Source organism: Halyomorpha halys, unplaced genomic scaffold (assembly GCF_000696795.3).
Source record: "Halyomorpha halys isolate HHAL.00 unplaced genomic scaffold, Hhal_1.1 Scaffold254.1, whole genome shotgun sequence".
NCBI classification, from domain to species: Eukaryota; Metazoa; Arthropoda; class Insecta; order Hemiptera; family Pentatomidae; genus Halyomorpha; species Halyomorpha halys.
This window is the reverse complement of record NW_027109499.1, coordinates 880,344-888,704: the sequence shown is the minus strand read 5'-3', so window position 1 is coordinate 888,704 and position 8,361 is coordinate 880,344. Positions and strand designations below refer to the sequence as shown.

Genomic DNA, 8,361 nt, shown 5'->3' with positions numbered 1-8,361 from the left:
TCAAGTAAGTGTTGTAGCAATCGGAATCTACGAGCAGTTTCTTGTCGTTTCAGTCTTGTGTGTGGATTCCAAGTAAGTCTCTTGTCAAGATGGAGTCCTATGTATCGAATCATCATTAAATTTTAAAACTTAATAATATTCTCACTTACTTATTTTCAATTATTTAAACTGAGATCAGGAATATAAGATATTTCTTTCAAACTGTATTTTGATCTAAATTCTTTTTTCTTTTATAATTAAAATTTATATCAAAGTTAATTCTAAATAGTAATATAAAATTTATGCATATTATTCACAAATTAATCTTTCTTAAAATGTCTGCATAATGTATAGTTCCAATTACTTCTAATTAATTGTGTCTGTTTTAAAATTCACTGTATAATTAATATTTTCTGATATATAAATAGACTCAAGTATTTTTCTTTTGAACGTATTATTTTTTTTCTGTAAAATTATTATATTTAAAAATTATGTTTGCAGGTCTGGTTGTGTTTGCAAGTCTGGTTGTGTTTGCAGGTCTGGTTGTGTTTGCAGGTCTGGTTGTGTTTGCAGGTCTGGTTGTGTTTGCAGGTCTGGTTGATCCGGGTGGTGGTTGATAAAGTTACAAAAATATTTATTGTTAACCAACTTTTCACCCCACTTTGCAGGGTTGTTTTGATTGAAACAAGGATGACAAGTGACAAGATGCAAACACAACTGATATCCCGACTAATGCTAACACTATCCTTATCACGTATGCCGATGATACATGGTGCTTGCAGTTAATAATAACCCTTTGATTGTATCCAAAACTCTCCAATCCCATATCACAACTCTTAAAGGTGTCAAAATTGGAGGATTAAAATAAATCCCACCAAATCCCATAAAATCATCTTTACTCAAGCTTTGGGGATCCAATACCCTTCGAATTCCTCTCGTATCCAATACAAAATCCTCAATGCTCCTTTTGTCACAAATAAAATCATAAATTAAGACCTGAATGCTCCATACGTAACCGATTAAACTCGAACTAGATACCATTCTTTCCATTATAAACTCCCTAACCGTCCAAACCCATTAGTTTCTAACCTTCCTCAACTATTTCTGACAATGCTCCGAGGCGCCTGAAAAGAAGATGGCCTCGAAACCTCCTAATGTAAAAACTTTATTAGAGTGCTATCAATGGGTAGTTTCTCTACACGCATGTATTATCTACAAGTATTTTAACTAATCTACTTTACTGTTCATTTTTATTGTCACGTTAAAAAGTATAACCAATGAGTTAATAAATCTAATACTTTTATAAACCTTTTGCTGTTTTATTCCTTTATTCCTTATTACCCGTTTCACTTCTGAAAGTAGGCCTACTGCAGCGAAAATCGATTATAAATTGAATGTGTTATGTTCAATAAAACTGACGGCATCCCTTTACGACTTTAGAAGTAGGTTGTTTGAATTAGTTTCAAGATGGAGCTGCGTGATAAAGTGCTTGATAAACGGCTTTTGGGTGGCGTGTGATAATTACGCTGCGGCAAATAGGTCATGTCCGCCTCAGTGCATGTTTATTGTATTTGTTTCTCGGATTAAGTAATTATATTCGATCTAACAGGTTTGTCTAACTTACAAAGCCTCAAGGGCCAAAATAAAAAAAAAATTAACGAGTTTACGGGCCAAATTACCATAGTCTAAATTTTTTTAAAAATAATTTATCTATTGTTATTCACAAATGTATACATATATACACATCAAGTAAATTTGCTGTAAGGAATGTTATGATATGATACAAACATGTGGAGAATCTACCCATTGATAGAACTCCAAAAATACTTCTAAAGGAGAAGATCTCGAGGCCATCTTCTTTTCAGACGCCTGGAAGGATTATTAGGTAGTGAAGGAGAAGCCAGGTTAGAAACGAGTTGGTTTGGGTGGTTGGGAAGTTTATTATGGAAGGATTGGTATCTGGTTCTGGGCAAATCGGCAACATCCCTATGTCCCCTGACATTGAGGTCCTGATGGGATTGTACGAAGGATTTTTGACTGTAAGGATTGGATCCGAGAGGAATTAGATGGTTTAGTGGAGCCCCATAGCTCAACTTCGTATGTCCAGATAGGCCTTATAATAGTCATGTAGATCAGTCTTTTGTAATGGATTGGAAGTTTGGACCGTTTGTCCAGTAAATATTGTAATAGTCGAAATCGACGAGCAGTTTCCTGTCTTTTCAGTCTTGTATGAGGATTCCATGTTAGTCGTTTGTCCAGATTTAGTCCTAATCTGTTCAAGTCTAAATTTAAAACTTTAAAGGATCAACAATAGTACAAGAGCCCAATAGGAGATTACTGTAATGAAAACTATGTATAATTAATAGTCTAAATTGATGAGTCTGCCAATTATAGGTAGGGAGAATGAAAAATGGCAGCTGTTTCAAAACGTTGACAAAAGAAAAAAAAAATATTCCGAGCTCTATATCTTTAAAATTATCAACGACACTAGAAAACCTAAAAGAACGTCATTTAAAGTAGAGGAAATATAGTAAAATATGAGCCCTAATAGAGCTGTTTACGTTAAATGGTTCTCGATATATATGCTTTTTAAAAAGCAACATTTCATAAAAATGTTGTAGGGAACGTACTGTAAGATCAGCAGTTATTTCACTCCAATTTTTGATTACTTTAATGGAAAATATGTATAATTATAGTCTAAATTGATGAGTCTGTCAAGTATAGGTAAGGGGAATAAATAATGGCAGCTGTTTCAAAACGTTAAAAAGAGAAAACAAAATATCGGACCTCTTATCTTTATCAATTGGAACGTACTGAAAGAACAGTAGTTAGTGAATATATTTTGAAAAATTTATATCTCAAAAATCTCTCTTTGTTTTTCTAGCTACCGTAGAACATAAATACTTAACGAGTTGTAGATAATCGACCGTAGATTAATAATTGGAGACGGTCAGGGGGGGGGGGCGGTCAGCAAAAAAAAAAACAAAACATAAACACATCTTCTTAGCTATATAATATTATATTGTATCCTTCACTGTTATCAATCTGCTACTGTCTAATTCCATGGTTATCAATCAACTTTATTTATTTATTATTCAATTCAATATTTTGTATAATTTGTTAGTATACTATTTCTTTTCAATTTTATGTTTCTCTGAATGATGGTTGCTATCTCTTTTTGTTCTATAGCCCTGATGAAGACCTGACACTGAGGTCGAAACGTCGGAGTGAATAAATAATTTTTTGTTTATTTACGTTTTTTTTTATTTTGCTGACCGCAAAAGTTAGTTTTATAGTTTCCTCGTTTTTATCCAATAATACTAAATCAGCATATTAATCTTCTATCTACTAACGTCAATAGCTTTAGAATGATTGTTACTCACCATTAAATCTAGCTATAAGTAGAGTTCTTTTAGCCAGATGAAGTTACAAACCTTGAAATAATTTTGAAGATAGATCATAATGAAAATATTTAATTACGTTTCGTAAAAACTTCGACTGATTGATATTTTGCATATATGTATATATGTAGTAGTAAGGAGCTAATGCTACCTAAATCGGCAATTTGGCATTCACCTTTTGATTTATATGGTGCCTTAATCTCAGAGGTCGACATGTGACAGCACATTGGCAAGTTTGTCAACATATCAATAAATTAAAAAATGATCGTAAATCATTCACGTGTCAAATGACATGTATGCTTGCCACTTGTCACTGAATGAATATCGAATACTGATTCTTTTTTTACATCCATTATTATTTCGATTATAATAATTTTGTTGCGTAAGCGTACAAGTAGAGTTAACCTGTACATGTTCTGTTAAAAAAAAATCTTATGACACTGGTGTCTAGAAACCTATTTAAAATGAAGAGATTTTTAAAATTGAGTTTCGTATATCCAGAAGTTAAAAGTGTACTCGTTAAATGTTTCAAATAGCAACTAAACTACTTATTGTGAGCTAACAATTTACTCCACGTTGGAGGACTTCATCTGGGCTAAAAAATAAACAAAAAACTAAAATAATGTAATAAAGCAATAGAATAGATAACATGAAATAATAGTAAACTAACCTGTGGCAAAATATGTAAAAATTTATTTAAAAATGAAGAAAGGAAATAAAAATAAGATGTACGGTCTCTCATTTTACAGAACTTAAAATAATAATTTTACCAGTCTACAAAGTTTAAATCTATTATATTTCAGAAAATTATTATTAAATTAAAATTTTGCCAATTTAGAATCATCAAAATAAATTTTATAAGATCATATAAATGCAGAAAATGTGTAAAACTTCCACATTGACACAAACAAAAAAATCATAGTAAACCAGGGTATACTTATGTTAAATGTAAAACGTTTTAACATGCTAAATGTTATAAGTATAGAATTGTGAGCAGTCTATTTTATGTGTAAAATGTAAAGGAGCTCCTAGCGGATTTTTTGGGCAACTTGCTTTGTAAACTTGTAATCTTTACGAGATAATAAAATCTCAGCTTTGTCACATCATCTTTTCTCCAAATCACTTGTTCCTTTTCCATCTTTTAGTTTTTTTTTTGTTTTTCATTTCTTTATTATTATTTTTATACATTACTTTATTAGAGTCTATAAACGTCTAAAACAAAAACAACACAAGCCAAACATGAATTATAAGCAATAAACCAATCAAGATTACAACAGATAAAATGGTGTGGAGCTGAGCTGGTCGTGACGTCATTCTCTATTTAGCAGATCTATTAATGAACTCTCAATAATTTTAAATGTTATATCGTTTTAACATGTTAACAAAGGAATTATTTCTCTATTTAATAAATTTTGACATGTTAAACTAAAGATTATCAATACCCCCTACTGTTTTATAAAAGAAATGTTCTTTCTTCTTGAATATAGTGCCATTACAATATCTTCTCTATCGAGGAAGCAGTGTCGCAGTCCTGCTGGCGCCGTAGAAATTCCAATTAAGACCTCATTGGTCCTATTCCGCTAATTAGCCCGCTTTAGATCGTTTGAGGGTTTTTATTCTGAAAAGAAAATGGTTTAATATCCGGTTCGGGGGTGGTAAAGTATGTAAAAAGGAGATAAGTTGACAAAGCGGTCCCTGGAAGAAAATGCTGGAACTATCGTTACGCAATTAACACGAGAGAGCCTTTAGTATTATCATATCTATTGTTACCATCTCCGAGAAGAGTGATGAACCCAGGTACGCAGCTTGGGAGATGACTCAGTTCGTAGAACTGCCTTGCGATCGCTGTCGGCGTTTTAAGGACTTTAATGAAGTGACTTATTTTTCTGAAAAAAATTATTTTTAGAACTATTTTATTAATTAATTTTCCAAAGATTTGTGTTTTAGTTGAAATGTTTTACCTGGTTAATTAAAATAAAAGTGATTTTTTTTTTCTTCTCAGCCCCATGTCATGATAAAAAGGGGTTGTAGGTAGCCTCTTTTTCTGCATTGGTAATGCATTTGAAGAGGGGGCTGAGGAAATTTGATATTTTGGAAATGGGGAGTCTGTATTTTGTGTCTGTCTGTTGGCGATGGGGCTCACCAGGTTTGTTGAGTCAGAAATAATTTGTCTGAGTGCCTGCCACCTTTATGGCCGTTCAGTCGGTGTCAGTGTCCTAAATAATGGGTCCGTACTATACTACTGGCTATCAAAAATTTTACGTCTCCTCGATTCAGTCTTTGCTCATTGAAGTCATTAGTAAGTGTTTGCTCTCTCTTTTATACCTGTCTGAAACTGTTGGAGCCTCTTGGCCAGTGAAGGTGCTATGTTAGCATAGGTACTCCATAGAGTGTGGCTGGCTTCAGTATACTTTTGTAGAACATTAATTTGAGGTAGAGAGAGAGATTAGAAGAAGTAAGCAGGTGATTAAGCCTATAAGACTTGGTCCTAACCTGCTTGATTTTCTTATTGCAGTGGCGAGCTAGTGTCATGTGTCTGTCATGGGTGACACCCAGATATACTGTGCTGGCTACTGGTCTATTCTCGTATCTTGCTACCTTACAGATTTTAGGGAGAAGACGCTTGTTCTTCTGGGAGGATAATAATACAATCGGTATAAAAAAAGTGATGCGATCAAAATACATTTTTAAGCTTACCTTTGAAATGTTTTCCGAGAGGGAACTCATTTTGCCCTGTACAGGAGTGGGGATGGGGTTCAATTTCCGGCTTTGTGGTCCGCAGGCAGACCTCATGTTTTATGATAGACAGTAAAAAAATTAACGAGCTGTGTTATGAAGTCGTTCCACACCCAGCTTATTCGTCAGGCTTATCTGCAAAAGATTTCTATCAGTTCAGAAATTTGGACAACTTTCTTAAAGTTAAAAGTTTTGAAAATAATACTTAGGACAAAAATGTATTTTCTGGCTTTATTCCTTTACAAAACTCTGACTTTTTTAGTTCTCGGATTGGAAAGTTGATAAAATATACATATTTTCTAAAGTATTATCAACTGAACTCTGAAAATGAGGGTAATTATTATGAATAAAAGTTTTTTGATTTTATAAAGTCATTTTACTTAATAACTTTTCATATTAGAAGAAGATAGGTGACCGTATCATTCTAGGAGTAATAAGTACATTATAGAAAGATGGTCCGGATATCGGTAAATAAAGGTATAAAATAGTAGAAAAAACCATTTAATGTTAACAAACGTTTTGTCCCACTTTACAGGGCTTCGTCAAGACTGATGAAGCCCTGCAAAGTTTAGAGAAACGTTAATTAACGTGAAATAGTTTTTTATACTATTTATGCTTTTATTGACCGCCTCTCTGACTATCTTCCTACAATAAATAACCTATCCTGTGAAGACTGATATTTCATATGAAAAGACACAGTATTTAGTTGCTGAGTTGTTAAAATATTGTGTTTTATTTAGCTGTAGTGAAGCCGATAAGATGTTGACGATACCAGCCATCAATTAATGCAGACGCTGAGGACATGATATGGAGGAAGTGTGACGGCCACTAGGGACCCTCAAAGACAGGTCACGCCCCCTTTAGGAGCGTCGGATCGTGATGGCACTGACTCAGCTGCCTCCTTGATCCTGACAAATCGAATGTATCCAATGGCCCACTTCCTATATAGCTCGTCCAACTTCTCCGTCCTTCCTATTTCTGTTTGTTTGAATTTAGTGAATCAAGATTTAAATAAATTTTATTAGTTAATGTAATTAAAAAATGTTTTTTTTTTCATAAACATTAAATTTTTTGTCGATATTTTATTAATTGTTCAATATAATGTACTTATTACGGTGAGGATTGTGGCACTAAACAGCAAAACAATTTATTTTATTTAAAATTTAAGCGAACATTAATTGTTATATCCCGAAGTTTAATTGTATAATATTATATAATTCATACTTACATGTGATATTGACTAACCTTCATAACACCTTATTATTTTCTTTTTTTGCTACTTACAAATTTTGTTTATAGAACTTAAAAATTGATTAAAATTATTTTATATCCAATAAAGATTAACCGTATTATTTTAATTTATGAATTTAATATCCTTCTGTTTATGTATATTTAGAGAGAAATTGTATTTATTTTTATACCATTTCTTTATTTTTGTTCATTTATTTTCATTCTTATTTTATTTTATGTTACTTACTGCCGAACAGCGTTGTGGCAGATTGTAATATTTATCAATAAATAAATTATTTCTTGGTTCAGATTGGTTTTCTTATTAGCTTATATCCATTCATACACATAACATAAGCGATATCATTTTCCTTCGTGTAAGATTCAGCTATTCATAAACTTACATTATCCCTGAATGGTACTCTCTGAGAGCTCATTGCTAGGCCGTACATAGAATAATGTTATTTATTTAAAAATAATTTGAGACATGAATTCAATGACATCAATTTTAGCTATTAGTATCAACTATAGCTAATTATTGCCCATCTCTGCATATGGCGCTATGGCAAGGAAATGAATTGAAAGGTAAGAGTGAGAGTGGTTGGCGGTTAAAAATACGTTTTATTTCAAGATAATGTTAAGTAAAGAGTATTAACAATTTTGAAAAAATATTAAAAAAATAAACTTAAAATGATAATATACATAATAGAGGGGAGAACTATAACAAATAAAATTAAAAGATACAATAAATATAATATGGTAAATAAAATACAATATACCAGATAAATAGAGGTACAAAAATTGTTTAAATTATATAATAGAGATATTAATATAAAGTAATAAATGTAAGTATAAGAGGAGATAACATATTAATATAAAGTGAGGTGTAGATAATTGACCGTAGATTAATGATTGGAGAAGTTTGTCCGGGGGGTGCGGTCAGCAAAGAACAACATAAATAAACAAAACCATATTTATTTATTTTATGCCGACGTTTCGACCTGAGTTTCAGGTCTTC

General features: G+C 32.1%; 1 protein-coding gene across 2 annotated transcripts in view; it reads left to right on the top strand.

Annotated features, from left to right (window-relative positions):
• The window catches only part of mrj (DnaJ heat shock protein family (Hsp40) member B6 mrj), a 376,384-nt gene that overhangs the window by 68,133 nt on the left and 299,890 nt on the right, over positions 1–8,361 (top strand). The window lies entirely within an intron of this gene.